This window comes from Maniola hyperantus, chromosome 20 (assembly GCF_902806685.2).
Source record: "Maniola hyperantus chromosome 20, iAphHyp1.2, whole genome shotgun sequence".
NCBI classification, from domain to species: domain Eukaryota; kingdom Metazoa; phylum Arthropoda; class Insecta; order Lepidoptera; family Nymphalidae; genus Maniola; species Maniola hyperantus.
Genome location: NC_048555.1, coordinates 2271200 through 2288458, shown reverse-complemented (window position 1 = coordinate 2288458; position 17259 = coordinate 2271200). Strand labels below are relative to the sequence as shown.

General features: G+C 36.9%; 1 protein-coding gene across 4 annotated transcripts in view; it reads right to left on the bottom strand.

Moving 5' to 3' along the window:
• The window catches only part of ITP (ion transport peptide), a 104127-nt gene that overhangs the window by 60388 nt on the left and 26480 nt on the right, over positions 1-17259 (bottom strand). The window contains exon 1 of one of the 4 annotated variants that reach the window (XM_069505523.1): positions 5507-5639. The exons of the other annotated variants lie outside the window; for them this stretch is intronic. The gene's annotated coding sequence lies outside the window, so the exon portion shown is untranslated. Of the gene's footprint in view, positions 1-5506; positions 5640-17259 lie in introns of those variants that run through there. 4 annotated transcript variants of the gene reach the window in all.

The window sequence follows — 17259 nt, the reverse complement described above, 5'->3', positions numbered from 1 at the left end:
CGGGAATAACCCATTAAATATAACTTGCTTTAACGTTGAAGAAAAATTTCGTGAGGATACCTGCATGCCTGAGAGTTCTCCACAATGTTCTCAAAGGTGTGTGAAGTCAGCCAATCAACACTTGATCATGCCGGCGCCCACCGTGGCGACTGGCGGACTATGGCATAAACCCTTATCATTCTGAGAGGAGACCTGTGCAATCAATATTCTGTCTACGTCTGACAAAAAATCCTACTAATCTTATTATTCCGGAAAAATTAAAGAATTCCCACGGTATTTTAAAAACGTACAACCACGCTGACGAAGTCGCGAGAATCAGCTAGTTTTCAATAAAAAACCCTGACCAGGTGAAAAACCTAAAACCACGCTGACGAAGTCGCGGGAATCAGCTAGTTTTCAATAAAAAACCCTCACCAGGTGCACATATCCCTACACATATGTACATAGTATTAAGAGCGCCACCTCGCCAACAAACTGGCCCACCAGTTTGGCGAGATAGATATGTAGGAAACTCGGAAAATTAATATGAATAAATAAATTTAAAAAAAAACATAACCCTGTACGTACGACAACAGAAATAGGTTTAAAGTACATTGCTCAAGGCTGTAGGTGTATTGTGTTTCCCGCGAGTCGCGACACTCGACGGCCGATTGGTGCGAGTGATTGACAACATAATGCAATGATTACATTCGCGCATACACTTAGGTACGATTGTATAAACACAGTTTATATCATAAACAGCTGCATTCTACAGAATTTGCCAATCAAGTTAATGGACACACCCAAACTGGCCTTGGTCTTGCCTTTTTAGGGTTCCGTAGCCGAATGGCAAAAAATGGAACCCTTATATATTCGTCATGTCTGTCTGTCCGTCTGTCTGTCCGTATGTCACAGCCACTTTTTTCCGAAACTATAAGCTATCTATTTTTTATCAAACCCATACGTGTGGGATATCTATGGATAGGTCTTCAAAAATGATATTGAGGTTTCTAATATAATTTTTTTCTAAACTGAATAGATTGCGCGAGAGACACTTCCAAAGTGGTAAAATGTGTCCCCCCCTTGTAAATTCTAAAATAAGAGAATGATAAAACTTCCACCGAAAATTGGTTTGAACGAGATGTAGTAGGTATGTAAGTACTTAGTTTTTGATTTATCGTGCAAAATGTCGATAAAATACCATTGTACTACGGAACCCTCAGTGCGAGAGTCTGATTCGCACTCGGCCGGTTTTTTCTCTAGTCTTTTTAGGGTTTCGTACCCGAAGGGTGCCCTACTAGTAAGACTCCGCTGTCCGCCCGTCTGTCTGTCTGTCAGCGGGCTGTACTTAGATATCTCGTGAACCGTAATAGTTAGAGAGTTGTGTATTTCTACTGCCGTTATAACAACAAATAATAAAAGTTTGGAAATGGCTGTCATGAAAATTAAAAAAAAAAGTATTATTTCTTGATCGATGATACGGAACTCTTGGTGTGCGAGTCCGACTCGCACTTGACCGATTTTATTTTCTCTATCCGTTCTAGCTATGTTCTCAAAATTATGTAAAGAATATTAGGCATGTTAAATCGCAGCAGCTCGACGATCCGATATTAAGTATTTATTAAATCCATACTACCTAATTTTATAAATGCAAAAGTGTGTCTGTCTGTCTGTCTGTCTGCTAGCCTTTCACGGCCCATCCGTTCAACCGATTTTGATGAAATTTGATGGTACAAAGATAGCTTGGATCCCGGGAAAGGACATAGGCTACTTTTTATCCCGGGAAATCAAAGGGTTCCTATGGGATTTTTAAAAACATAAATCCACGCGGACGAAGTCGCGGGCATCATCTAGTTAGTATAATATTTGTAGGATACCGAAGCCATTATGGCTTAGATACCTAAGATATTATTTCTGCTAAAGGCATGATAAGTTTAGCCAGAATGGGTTGTAGAGGTCAGATAATAATAGGCTATATAAAAAACTGGTCGCCTGTCACTCCACTCTAAAGTAATTCTAAGTATTTGTTACGTTATTTATAACAACTTATAGCGGAAAATAGATACTGTTCATTTATTTCTGTGAAAGAAAAAATAGTAAAATGTTGTGCCGACTGCCGACCCCACGTAGCGTGGGATAAGGCAAGGAAGAAGAAGAAGAACAATGTTGCTAAGTAATTTAATGTCAGACTAGCTGATGCCCGCGACTTCGTCCATGTGGACTACACAAATTTCAAACTCCTGTTTCACTCCCTAAGGGGTTGAATTTTCAAAAATCCTTTCTTAGCGAATGGCTACGTCATAATAGCTATCTGCATGCCAAATTTCAGCCCGATCCGTCTAGTAGTTTGAGCTGTGCGTTGATAGATCAGTCAGTCAGTCGCCTTTTCCTTTTATATATTTAGATTAAGGATAATTAGATTACAAATGTAGATTTTAACGCCTATGAATTATTATATTGTAGTTATTATTAATGAACGAATACGGCTGAACCGTTAGTAAACGATTTAAGTTGATCCCACGGTACATTTACGACACGCATTAGAATCAACACATTTTTCAGTACTGCAAACGAGACCCTTATAACTTTGAACTTAGAAGTCTAAGGGCACGTTCCCACTGTGTCGCGACGTTAAAAAAATCGTGCAAATTAGCATAGCTTGTATATTGTTCTGCAGTCTGCTCATATAGAACGACACGACTAACTGTCGTCCACGACTCTTTCATACAAAACTACAACGATAAATGATTACGGCGACGACATAGTGGGAACGCGCCGTAAGATAAATCGAATAGAAGCTTTTTTTCCGAATGTACCTATTCAAAAGGTAGTAGAGAAGAAGAAAAAGAAGAGTAAACTCTTCGAAGAGCTTTTAAATATAATCAAATATTCGTAATGTCTTCTACCGGGAAGACCAACAAGGACAAAATTAAATAAGTAGGTAGGTAACTGCAATAAGACTTTATAACGGGTTTAAGGATAAAACTTTTATCACATGCACTTAATAAAGTCTTCATCGTTTTATGTCCGTCAGTTTTATTGATCGTTTCGGATTTCTTTTCAATTAAAGACGTCTTGTAAAGTTTGAACGATCTCCGAAGATATCGATTATTTATTACAAGCGGGATTTCACCGAAATTTGATGCGATAAGTTGATCACCGATATTGCATGTTGAGATGATAAATTTCGATCCTTATACATAATCCCGCCATTGATATAAAACCAAAGACATACCGCCGTACTCAGAGTAGCTTAATTGTTACTTAAGATTGAGTTAAACGAGACAGAGCTATATCTCTGACATAAATCTGTCTCGTTTTAACTCAATCTTAAGTAACGATTAGCGACTCTGAGTAAGGCGGATAGGGTCGTGATCTCTTTTCATTAATCACTTACGGCCGAAAAATCTATCGATAGGTTATTTAGCAATGTTGTTATTTGTCAAAAATATCATATAATTTTTGTCAAATACACGTACCTAATAACGTTCCTACGTAACTTATCCATAGATTAAAGATATATTGAATATTGAATCCCAACCATCCAGTGACTGGATTACGGACTCATAAAATCACAGATTTTGCTCGTCCATGCTTCTTAACTCGACAGATTTAAACACATATTTAAACCGACTTCCAAAAAGGAGGTGGTTCTAAATTCGCCCCGTTTTTTTATGTATGTAATTCCGATTTTTTCGAGGTTTCTTGACCGATATGCAATTTTTTTAAATCAACATTAGAAGTTTCCGTTGTGGTCCATAAAAAATTCTGGATCCAACTCCATAATCCTGATGCTGCGTGGTTATTGCCTGCCTAAGTTATCAAGATTCAAAAAGTATTCATAGTGAATTTATATTTTAGGTACCCACCAAGCAATGACTACACTAAAAAGTTTTAAAAAACCACTACAAAGAAAATAAAAACTTCTAAAACCACTACAAAGAAAAACATTTTTGTCACGTTAGTTAATTTACAATTGCAGATTTACAAATAAACTAGCTTATGCTCGTCTTACCTTAATTTAACTTCGTCCGCGTGGACTACACAAATTTCAAACCTCTATTTCATCCCCTTAGGGGTTGAATTTTCAAAAATCTTTTCTTAGCGGATGCCTTCGTCATAATAGCTATCTGCATGAAAAATTTCAGCCCGATCCGTCCAGTAGTTTGAGCTGTGCGTTGATAGATCAGTCAGTCAGTCAATTACCTTTTCCTTTCAATATATTTAGATTTAACATTGGCATGCGACGTAAGCTAAAAAGTTATACTTACTTAGCTAATATCTTTGGTTTTTTGAATCGACGTTTGGCACCGATTCTTTATGCAACAGATATAAGCAAAGATGAAGCGATACAGATCAGATAATGCTAAAAATTTACCGCAACAGTGACAACCGGTTGCTTATGCAATATCTATCAGAGTTAATCTTGCAAGTGTGGGACATACCTCTACGTAGATACGTGCATTTTTAGGGTTCCGTACCTCAAAAGGAAAAAAGGAACCCTTATAGGATCGCTTCATTGTCTGCCTGTCTGTCGTGTCTGTCGAGAAACCTATAGGGTACTTCCTGTTGACCTAAAATCATGAAATTTGGCAGGTAGGTGGGTAGCACACGTAAGGGGAACAATCGGAAAACCGTGAATTTGTGGTTATATTACAAATAGTATTTTACTTTCAAAGTAAGATTAATATAAGTACCAATGCTAGGGCACGCTAATATCTACTCGTGTGACGCTAGGGTGCCATATCAAAGGGCTTTATCTGTACATTCTAAAACTGAGTTTTGTTTATTTTTATAGTTTTTGATTTATCGTGCAAAATGTCGAAAAAATCCGAATGTATAATATGTATGTATGTACGGAACCCTCGGTGCGTGAGTCTGACTCGCACTTGGCCGGTTTTTATTGCTAACAAAGCACTTTTGAATGTATAAAATGTACCTGTTCATATAATGTGGTACTTATCGATTGTTATAAAGAGTAAAGGTAAAGTTTTATTTTACTAAATAAATGCTACTCTAAAGGAGCTTAGTAGAAAATACAAAATAAAATTAATGGTTAACTTAAACACTTAACCAATTAAGTAGTATTATAAAAATTTCAGCTTCTTTTTAAAACAATCAAAAGAGCAACTAACACTATTGCTTATTTGATTATAATATAACGACTCCCTCTAAATCTCTAGGTAGAGTTACTGCGAGTTAAGTAAAGACAGTAGAGAAAACGCAAGATGAACCTAACCTTAAAAATTAAACTTTAAAAGCTCCGCGTACCTTGATCCAGTTACAAACTTTTAAAGTAAGCCGATATACGCTTATCAGATAATCGATAAAGGTAAATAAACCTTAATAAACACTGAACCCCAATTACTATGTATCGCACGCAAATCTACATGTCAACGGTGACAGGGGAAAAGTACCTCTTAACTCTTTAAGTTACAGCCTACAGTTGCTTAAACTTACAACAGGTATAAGTAAAAACGTTTAAACTTTAAAGTCAAAGATATGAGACAGGAAAAATTTTACTCACGGTTGTCCGATTGAGTTGGTTCACACAAATCACTTTCCCAAAGCAAACGAAATAGTTGAACGAGTCGTTCGTAAGGTCACCCGCGAGTTTACCGTGCGTGCGATCCTAACCGCGTACGTCAAAACTTTGAGCGCGACCGGTCTCATGTCAAGTATATATTGCGGGTATAATCGCAGCGATTGGTCGAAACCGGCGCGCCCGCGACTTCATTCTACGTCACACAGTGAAAAGCCTGCAGGTATTTTTTCCTCTCCGTTAAAGTTGCGACTTGCGACCGCGCCGACACCTAAATTCACGAAACTGCGCGTTTTTTGCGAGTTGACAAGCGCGCGTAACCGTTGGTTAGTCTAATTCGTAGTTGATTTTTGGAATCCGTTAGATACTTAATGACGAGGATTATTAATTATGAATTGTAATTTACGTAATTTAAAACATCTATAAAGTTTAGTTAAATAGGTAACTCAATCGTTAAGTAGGTATTTTAATTTTTAGAGTTCCGTAGTAAGGAAAAAAGGAATCCTCATAGGATCACTTCGTGTCTTCTGTCAAGACCCTTTTTCTCAGCAGCGTGTTTAAGGAAACTGTATCTTTAAATTAATATCAATTAATACGGTAGGTATGGTAAGTACCACAAACAAACAAAGTTAGCATCAAAATTATTGTTAATTTGTAAGATGATAATATACCTAGTGGTGATAATTATTTACGTACTTAAAACTAAAGCTACGAGGGTTCCAAACGCGCCCAATTCTTAGAAGAGCCCACAACAAACTCAGCCGAGTATTCTTTTTATTATTACCTCTTTACAAAATCACTTAAACCAGGTTAGGTTCTTCAAGGTTTGTGGGCTCTTCTCAGACCTGGGCGCATTTGAAACCCTCGTAGCTTTAGTTTTAAGTTTGCGTAATAATCCACTATATCTTACAAATCCAACATCTGACTATCAAAAAGAGTAATTTATTACCTATTTTGAATAAATCAATTGACTTTGACTTCGCAATCAAAAAACGGTCATTAATAATTATTATTGTTCGTTGAAATTGAAAAACAGTAACACATTCAAAAAAGGGAAAGTAAAATATTTACTTACTTAATTATCTTAGTAAATATAAATAAAAGATAACAGACTGCTGATATCTATCTTTTATCTGGTTACGTGTACTTGTGTACGAGATTGTGTGATTGACATCAGCCACTGTGACACAATCCGATTTGTATTCAAGGCAACAGTCGATCTGTGAAGAAGTGGCGATGTAGTCTCTGTGTCTCAGTAGTTAGACAGAAAACTTTCTTAATTTGAAAGAGTAAGTATAGTTAGGTAGATATCTTTAAATATATAAAAGGAAAAGGTGACTGACTGACTGATCTATCAACGCACAGCTCAAACTACTGGACGGATCGGGCTGAAATTTGGCATGCAGATAACTATCATGACGTAGACATCCGCTAAGAAAGAGTTTTTGAAAATTCAACCCCTAAAGGGGTAAAACAGGAGTTTGAAATTTTTGTAGTCCAGGCGGACGAAGTCGCGAGCATAAGCTAGTTTAATATAAAGATCTTATTTATTTACTACAAGTAACCCGCCCCGGCTTTGTACGGCTTGATTTTTTAGTTTTATCACGGAAAATCCATCCGTTCCCACGAGATTTTTAAAATAAAAACCTAAATCCACGTGTACCACTGTGTACGAACTACGAAGTAACGGATATCATTGTAAGTACTTTTATTTACCTGCACCATACGAGTAGATGTGCCTGCACTATCGTATTTGTGACTAATCGATTTGAGAGTCGATTTTAAATTATTAGAATCGATTTTAAAATAGATTAATCCATTATTTCGATTTTTCCCCTTTTTCTTTGGTAAAAATTTAAGTAAGTATCATAAGATGGTAACAAATTAACAATAGCTAAATGTAACGAATCGATTTTAACACAAATTAATCAGTCTCATTGTATCTTTTGCAATTAATACAATACAAGTAATATTATATTATTATTTTTAACTAACTGATGCCCGCTTGCAACTTCGTCCGCGCAGAATTAGGGTTTTAAGAATCCCGTGGGAATCTTTGATTTGCTAGATACGTAAGGTAAGGCCATTAACTATACCCATGCAAAAATCAAGTCGATCCATTGCTCCTTTGCGACGTGATTGAAGGACAAACCAACATATCACTAGATCAACAAACAAACACACTTTCGCATTCGATGGATTTCGATGGGCACGCACCTATTTTCGGGATATACCTACTAAGCAACTAAATATTTTATTAAAGCATTGTGAGGAAACCTGCTTGCCTAAGAGTATAATGTTCTCAAAGGTGTGTGAAGTCTGCCAATCCGCACTTGGCCAACGTGATAGAGTATGACCAAACCCTTCTCATATTGAGAGGAAACCCGTGTTCTGTAGTGAGCAGGCGATGAGTTTATCATGAAATTAATATTTTAAAATTTATCTTACTTATTGCGTTATTTCTTACCTCGTAAGGGCTTATCAATAGAAACCTTTGGTATAGGAACTAGGAAGTCTATCCCAGGAAGACGAACTAGACGCTAATCTATGCTTAAACAATACATTCGTACTTATCTAGTGGAAAATTTGAAAATCCAAATCATCGTGAATAACATTTTGGTGTAAATCAATCAATCAATACTTATAATAAATATAAATATAAATATAAATAAATATTAAATATATATATTATATATATATATATAATATATATATACTTATAATATAATATATATATACTTATAATAAAACTGTAACAGGTCAAATTCTGTACATTGAAGATATTTTGAAAATTTTTTTTCGAGGGCACTCTATAATCGATACTGAACACAAAACTGTAATTTTTTTCATTTTTGTCTGTCTGTCTGTCTGTCTGTATCACGGCCGCGCATCACGCTGAAACTACTGAATGGATTCCAATGAAACTTGGTACGATTTGAGGTCATACTATGAGGAAGAATATAGGATACTTTTTATCCCGAAATTCAGCATGGTTCCCGTAGGAGAGGGGATGAAAGTTAAAATGTATACTGAGTTGTAATTCATTAACGCGTAGTCCGATTTCATTCATTCTTTTTTTGTTAGAAAGGGGATATTTTAAAAATTGTTCCGTAAATATTTCAAGGTAATCGGTTTTTAACCGACTGTCAAAAATGAGGTGGTTCTTTTTTCTACATCGATTTTTTCGAGGTTTCTGGACCGATTTGCAAATTTTTTTTTTAAATCAACAAAAAAAGTTTTCGTGGTGGTCACATAAAAAAATCTGGATTCAACTCCTTAATCCTGATGCTGCAGGGTTACTGCCCGCCTGAGTTATCAAGATTCAGGAAGTGTTCATAGTGAATTCATATTGCAGGTACCAAGCAACGACATTATTCTCAGACTTCAAGTCTCAACTCCTCAACCCTGATGATGTAGGGTACAGCACTCCTAAACTATAATGTTTCAGGAACTGCGGATGATGCAAAATTATTTTAGGTACCAAGCATAGGCTACATCATTGAACTTCGGATCCTAACTCCTCAATCCTGATGCTGCAAAGTACTGAAGTCCTAAATCGTGGGGATTTTAGAATTTCTGATAGTGAATTGATATTTAAAAAAAAATTAAAAAATTTGAATCGACTGTTAGGCGGAACGAAGTTCGCAGGGTCAGCTAGTAGGTACAGTAATAAATTACATAACTTGATGTCCAGTTTTCCTAACCATGTTTAAGAGCAATATATTTTTCCTTCTGTTTTAAAGTTTTTGTTAAATGTTTAGTAAGTAGGTACTAGGTAGGTACTCAGTACATAAACCGTGCATAAACTTAACGTGTTTTTATGTTTCTTAAGTATATAGAGAAACAACAAGCACAAAAGGAAATTTTGTTTAAAAAAAATTGCCATGTTATGGCCGTGTATGTCTGCGGCGACCGGAGACAAAAATTTATAATTTTCTGTTAAGGAAAATTTTGTCCAACCGAAAGATCTAAGGTAGGTATGAAGGGGTTTAAAAATTGTAAGTATAGGTAATTAAAAAACTTTAAACAATGTAAGATAGAATAGGCGACATAAAGTTGAAAACTAAAACCCGACTATGATCGTCTTAATAAACGCAGAAATTAGTATTAGCTAGGTATAGTAATAGTTATTTGCTATGCAAGGGGGCAAAGATGTTATTTTGTCCCGAGAGTTTGTATTGAATTCCGAGCCAGCGAAGGATTCTAAGGTTCAAAGATAGAATCCTGAGCGTAGCGAGGAATTCAAAGACTCGAGCGCAAATAAATTTGCACCCGTACGAAACACAACTTTTCATCTCACTACAGCGAGGAAAACGCTAGATGGTTGATACAAGAGGCGCCAGTACCGTGAAAGTTTCTATATTATTAGGCCACAAGTCAGGCAGTGAAGGAAGGAGGTAGTTTAGTTAGTTGGCTAAATAGGTGCAAGACGCGGCACGGCTGACGCAACAAACGTGAGCTCTTGAATTTGAATCTTTGAGCTATTGTGTTTTTAATAGAACCTGACCGCGTTTCGAAGAAAATGAAACGGTCAAGGGCGGGCAACGGGCATAATATACCATCCTAAACAGAGATCCGTAATAGCCGTGATAGGTTAAGACGTCCGCCTCCTATAAATCGGGAGGTCGCGAGTTTGACTCCGGACACGCACCTCTAACTTCTCGGAGCTACGAGTATGTGCATGTGCGTTTTAAAAGCAATTAAATATATTTCACTTGCTTTATACCGAGAAGGAAAACATCGTGATAAAACCATGGAGGTTTCCTCACGATTCTGACGAGGTCTGAAAGAAAAATATGCTCAAAGGTGTGTAAAGTCTGCCAAACTACACTTTGCCAGCATCTCAGAATACAGAACAATTGTTCTGTATTCTGAGGTTAGTGTGATTTGTGGCTAATTTCGTTGTATACAATCTCTAAACTAAACCACAGAACATATATATGACTAAACTTAAATGGCACGTCTAAATCTATTGCTATCCCTTTCATAATGTTGCTTGCGGAAAAGGATGAGATTTAGACCTGTTAATTTAGTTTAGTTTAGAGATTGTGTACAAGAGAATCGGCCCCAGTGTGATAAGTGTTTAGTGTGATGCCTCTGTACATTAGCGGAAATAGATTAATTAGGTTTACTATAACAGTTGTGATTTTCAATTTTACAGCTCTTCTAGTTTTTTTTTAAGATGACTATGAACACGACAGACAGACTGGACGAAATTATAAGGATTTCTTGTATGGATTCCTAAAAATAAAAACTCTACATTGCTTTAAATGCGACACTAAGTATAAAGTCATTACAGAAACGTATATTTTTTGTTTAAAATCGTCAGTTCCGTTGGGATTTTCAAGATTATTTTTTTCAGATACGTTTTCGTTATAATTTATCAAAACAAAAATATGCAAATTAAGTATAACGTAAAAGTTCCATTACAAACTTTGTTTTTGGGGTTCCGTAGTAAACAAGAAACCCTTATAGTTTCGCCATGTCCGTCCGTCCTCGGTTAATCTCAGAGACTATTAGTGCTAGAAATATGTAATTTGGTATGGGTATAAATATTAATCACGCCGACAAAGTGGTGAAATAAAACTTTGATAAACATTTTTTTTTAGGGTAGTTCCCCTACATGTAAAGTGGGGTTGAATTTTTTTTTCTTGTCTACCCCATAGTGTGGGGTATCGTTGAATAGGTCTTTTAAAAATACTGTGGGTGTGGAAACATCATTTTTCGATTTCTAGATGCGTTTGTAAAATATTATGTTTTAAAGTGCTTATTTTTATTAGAGTCAAGTGTCGTCGTCCTCCCCCACCTCTATCAGCCAAATGGTAGTATATAGGAACGTGAAAAAATTCACAGCAGTAGTGTATATAATCAATTTTAAAGCAAAACTATCATGGCTAAGTAGGGTTCACAGGTTAAGGAGTTATATCTGTTTTTCGAGGATTGTGACTACTGAACCCTACACTGCGCGTGGCCCGCCACGCTTTTGGCCGGTTTTTATACCTATGATATACATAATTAATTCGGAAATTCAACATTAAAACTGACCACAAAGTGGGTACGAAAAATAAAACTGTATTAATAACAATCCCTTTGGTTTTACCAGTTCATTTCTCCATGAGTTTTGCGTCATTGTGAACCAGTTTTAACTTTTAATGATATTTTTTGTGGTTAATCTTAATCATATCCTAATTAAAATATCTAGAAATTCTCATACCGGTCAAGCCCGTTCTAACTTCTAAGGTAGAGTTCCGTGGTGATTCTATTTCGTTTAAATATTAAAAAAAACTTCCTGCCTAAATTAAAAACATTATAAAAAACAAAGCTAGTAAGTACTATGTTTGTTACACGACTGCCCAAAAAGGAGTGTAATGTGTTCAGAGTGTATGTATATGAGTTTCTTTATTTTACCATAACTTCTAAATGCCTCAACAAATTTGGATGGATGATGGAAGAAACCTTACATTGACACAGGATGTAAATTTTTGAGAAAATCAATATGGCTGCTGTTTGATGCCCCTTTCAAATGTGAAAAGTTTTTTAGTTCCTTTTTGGGCAGGGCAGTCGGATTTTTATTTTTTTTAATTACGATTTGTTTTACAATCTACAGTGTTTCAAGTGCGATTAATTATAATCACTGGTTTTTAGGGTTCCGAAAGGTGCATAATCGTATCCTACGAAAAACGCCACAACGATCAGAGTGGCGTTTTATTTATTTTTTGCTGATTTGAAATCCTCTCAATAACACATTATTGAAACTCATAAAAGTTTGGAAAATTGCTTTTATTTCCTAGAAATTAGCGTTCTAAAATAAACCACAATTGTACTTGCTTAAAGGTCCGACGAAAACAGCGGCTATGGCACACTTTTGGCCTCGCTTATAGCTCATGCGCGAGGCCGCAAGTGCCGCTATCTCACTTGTCGTCGGATTAGCGTGTGTAATATGCTTGAAATATTCAATATTTATGTATTTCATTTATTTATAATTCAATCTAGCACTTAAAGGTTTTGCACATCTCCATAGAATACAGCCACTATGGTAATTGTGGCTGTTTTCATAAGAGCTTTTAATACTTTTACGTCCACATTTTCCGATCAAAAAGGACATAACCGCACTTATGACACTATAGAAACGATTCGGTTCCGTGGAATAAAGTCCTAAGGGACCGTTTTAATGTTTGATATTGAATAAAAGCCCTATAAATCCCTTTATTGGGCTAAAACCCTTTACCAAACTTTAAAATGCATACATGTTCATTACTATTTAAATAAAATGCAAAAAGGCCTTTAGTAACAGTGTCGTTATTCGTAGGGTACGACCGACGACGAATATGGGACCCTAAAGAACTGAAGTGTGCTATGTTATGTACACATAATTAACATGATACACAAATAACTCTTAAAATAAATACTTACCTAACTGCCTTGTTCTATTTTAGGATATTTAGAACGTTTTTATGCTATTTTATTTATTTATTTGGACTTCTATTTTGAAATGTATATCTTAAAATCTGTCCCTCGCATGTGAAGCCAAAAAGTGGAGTTTATATGCTAAGTGTGTTTATATTTACATGCAGCTTAGTTTATCGTGTCAATGCAATATAAGGCTGCGTACACGTAGCACCACGTAGCAGCATCAGTACCCTTATTATAAATGTAAAGTGTGTTTGTTTGTTGGTTTATTGGTTTGTTGGTTTGTCCTTCAATCACGTCGTAACAGAGTCAAAGACCTGGAGAGTGACATAGGCTACTTTTTATCCCTAAAAACCAAGGAGTTCACACGGGATCGTTAAAAAACTAAATCCACGCGGACGAAGTCGCGGGCGTCAGCTAGTGTTTCATAAAAGTCAAAGCCACGGCCCCTGCACGTTATTTCTGCAGATCTAGTTTCTTCAAAATTCCGTGGGAACTCGTTGATTTTCTGGGATAAAAAGTAGTCTATGTCACTCATATTATGCACAAAATTACGTCGATCCATTGCTCCGTTGCGACGTGATTGCAGGACAAACCAACAAACAAACATGCTTTCGTATATTTATAATATGTGTATAGTGAAAAGTTTCATATGAAGTGGATAAATATACTTACCTAAGTGATAAAAATATGGAATATTTTTGATACTGAGGGTGGGCAAAATTCAAAAATATTTTTAATATATGGGAACTAGGCTGAAACTACTGCAGCGTCCTAATAGCTAGGTATAATAAATGGACAAATATTTATCTATGACACTTTTTTAAACAAATATATTTTTCGTTGAACCATAATTAAGAAGCTACTATGTCTCTACCTGCTTCCATCATGTGATCAGTTAAACAGTTTGTAAATATGCTATAGTATGACTAATTATAATTACATATTGTTATTATTGTATAAAAGTACTTTCAATTTACCAGGTTAAGGCAAACGTCCATTGTGTTACTGAAATAAAATTGCAAGTAATTCGCCTCTACAACCGGGTTAGCACCCGACTGAAGAGCCGAATCACTTGCTTTGCGTTTGCTTGCAAAGCCCAACCGTGACTACTATGGCCCTTATAGTGTGCCCATAGCAGACACGATGCTTTTTGCACTAGAGCAGCGTTTCCCATTTGCCGGGTCGCGACCCAGTACCGGGCCATCAAAATAAAATCCCGGGTCGCAACATTCCCGCATTGTTTTAAAAATATTACCAAATATCGATAATATTATCTCTTTCTATAAAAATGAATCGCTGAATGTGTTGCTGATCGCAAATCTCACACAGCTGAACAGCTGAACCGATTTCGCTAACTTTTTTTTCATAATATTCCTTGAAGTACGGTACGGAGATGGTTCTTACGGAGAGAAAAATTTAAAAAAATCCTGAAAAAGAATCGACTGTAAGGCGGTACGAAGTTCGCCGGGGTACCTAATGGAACCAGCTTGGGAAGTGTTAAGTGGGCCACGAAGGGGCAATGTGAAAATTACCGGGCCATGGCAGAAAAATGTTTGGGAAACACTGCACTAGAGCGTCGGTGCTCGATTCCGCGATTGGATTCTGTACGCGACAGGTCGAGATGGCAAATGGGGAGGGAACGCCCCGCACACCCGCTCAGCCCCCGCTATAACCCGATGCGGGCGAGCGTGGGTGGCATGTGGGTGCGCGGAGCGTAAAGCACTTGAGTCGGTGCCATTTTGTTTGTTCAATAGCCCTGTCCATACGAAGTAATGTCAAAACACGATATTATATTCTGTGACGATACAAACTAGATGATGTTCGGGAGTTCGTCCGCGTAGTTTTTTTTTTAATCCCGTGGGAGCTCTTAGATTTTCCGGGATAAAAAGTATCCTGTCATTCTTATGCAAATAAGCTATCTCTGTTCCAAATTTAATGAAAATTGGTTCAACGGATGAACCTTTAAGAATCCCGATGAAACTAGTTGATTTTCTTGGATAAAAAGTAGCCCATGTCCGCCCCCGGGATGTAAGCTATTAGCTAACTTTGTACCTACTACATCAAAGTTAGTTAAGCGGATAGACCGTAAAAAGCTAGCAGACAGACAAACAGACACTTTCGCATTGATATAATATTTCTTAGTATGGATTTTTTTGCTATAAGATAATCTTTCAGGATTCTCTATCTGAACTTCTACCTACTTGTATGCAATATTAATGTTCAACTCTACATAATAATATATTTGGCAGAGATATTTATTTTAGGGAGATAACAACAAATGAGTAATGTTAAAATAAATATAAACAATACATAAATGTGATATATAACTGTGACTATGATCATATGATGCTAAAATCAGCTGACTTGTGACTTGCAATGCAGAATGGAAAACATTTTATCATGTAAGGCGGAGCGCCTACGTCAGACATTTTGTAGGTTCGATAATAATTTCTCTAACTTTTATCTTGGATTTTTTAACCAACTTTTTGGAGAACGGGTGTGTTTCAATATTGCAAATTGCAACATGTAATGTTTCATGTTTGCCAACAGAAAATCGGTCACCGATTGTCGGCCGTGGGCGGAGCGGTTTCTAAGAACTACGTTACTTGAGAAAAATAAATAATACTATGTAAATATAGTAGAAAATTTAGAACAGTTTAGTAGTTTCCTAAATCTAGTAATTTACTTAATTAATTTGTCAAACTGCCAAGTCATATAGTTCATGAAAATATATTTAAATGAATTTTCTTCAAAAAAAATTACATAACAAAATTGTGTATGTTACTCAATGTGTTTGCATTTCTAATGAATGTGTTTTCAGTAGGTACCTATTTCCGGGATTTCCAATGAGTCACATTTCAGGTGAAAGGCAATGAACCAGCAATAATATGGCCAGGCTAAATTTTTATATTATTATTTTCATTATTTAAGTAAACCCGGTGGAACCCGGTAGAGCCCGGTGGAACAGCTAGTGGAATGGGTGATGAAACACTCATCACAGCCACACCCTCCGCTCCTGGGTTTATATCCCATGGATGCGTTTGTCTACTGCGCCCTATGCTCGGGACACTCAGAGGGAGGTGCGGCAACAGCCCCTCCCTGCCAGGTCAGTCAGCCATGGCTAACAATATCCCATGAAGAGAAATTGCTAACCATGTTACCAGGGCACACCGGCCCAAACGCTGCTCTTCCCCCCGGACGTTCAGAAAGACACTTGCAACACTCGGCCACACGGGGAGGTTACCTGGCTGGTACCCCACCTATTTAGGAGACCTATGTCAAGAAGTGAACATCTATCGGTAGACAGTTGATATTAGTATGATGATGATCATTAGCGATACAGCTGATTTATGGGTGCATGGTTCTACAAGTACGGATTGCTACCTCAAGGAAAAGTACCTAACTACCTACCTAAATATTATAGGGAAAAAAATCAAAGGCACGCGAGAAATTTCTGGGAATCCCCTTTATCTAGTTTTTTTATAAATAAGTGTAACGTTTCCAGAAATGATGACGCAACTGTACACCTACCAACGTCATTGTAACGGCATCATTCGACCGATAGCAGGTAAGAGGAAGTTTTTATATCGAGCAATAATGACGGTGAACCACGAAGTTGTAAACGACCACTATGTGACCATATTATTATGAATGGGCTTCTATCTAACGATCTACAAGGTACTGGATAATGTTTGTAACATCCCGACAAGCTAAAGTTAGGACCTTTAGTACATAATAATTCAATGGGACCGAATGTGTAGATGTACCAAAAAAATAATGAGCCTCGTAATTCGTAGCGTGATACCCGTGGGAGGTAATTAATGTGATCCAAGTGTCTTTAGAATTTTTACATATGTAATTAATTACTAGCTTGTGCCCGCGACTTCGTCCGCGTGGACTACATCAACCCCCTATTTTACTGCCTTGAATTTTAAAAAATCCCTTCTTAGCCTACGTCGAAATAAATTTGACGACCTCTCTGGCGCAGCGGTAAGCACTGTGGTAAGCACTGTGGTCTTATTAGTGGGAGGTCCCGGGTTCGATTCCTGGCAGGGGTTCGGAATTTTATAATTTTTTAATTTCTGGTCTGGTCTGGTGGGAGGCTTCGGCCGTGGCTAGTTACCACCCCGCCGGCAAAGCCGTGCTGCCAAGCGATTTAGCGTTCCGGTACGGTGCCGCGTAGGAACCAAAGGGGTACGGGTTTAATAAAAACTGCCATAACCCTTCCATGTTAGCTCACTACCATCTTAGACTGCATCATCACTTACTACCAGGTGAGATTGCAGTCAAGGGCTAACTTGTATCTGAATTTAAAAAAAAAAAAA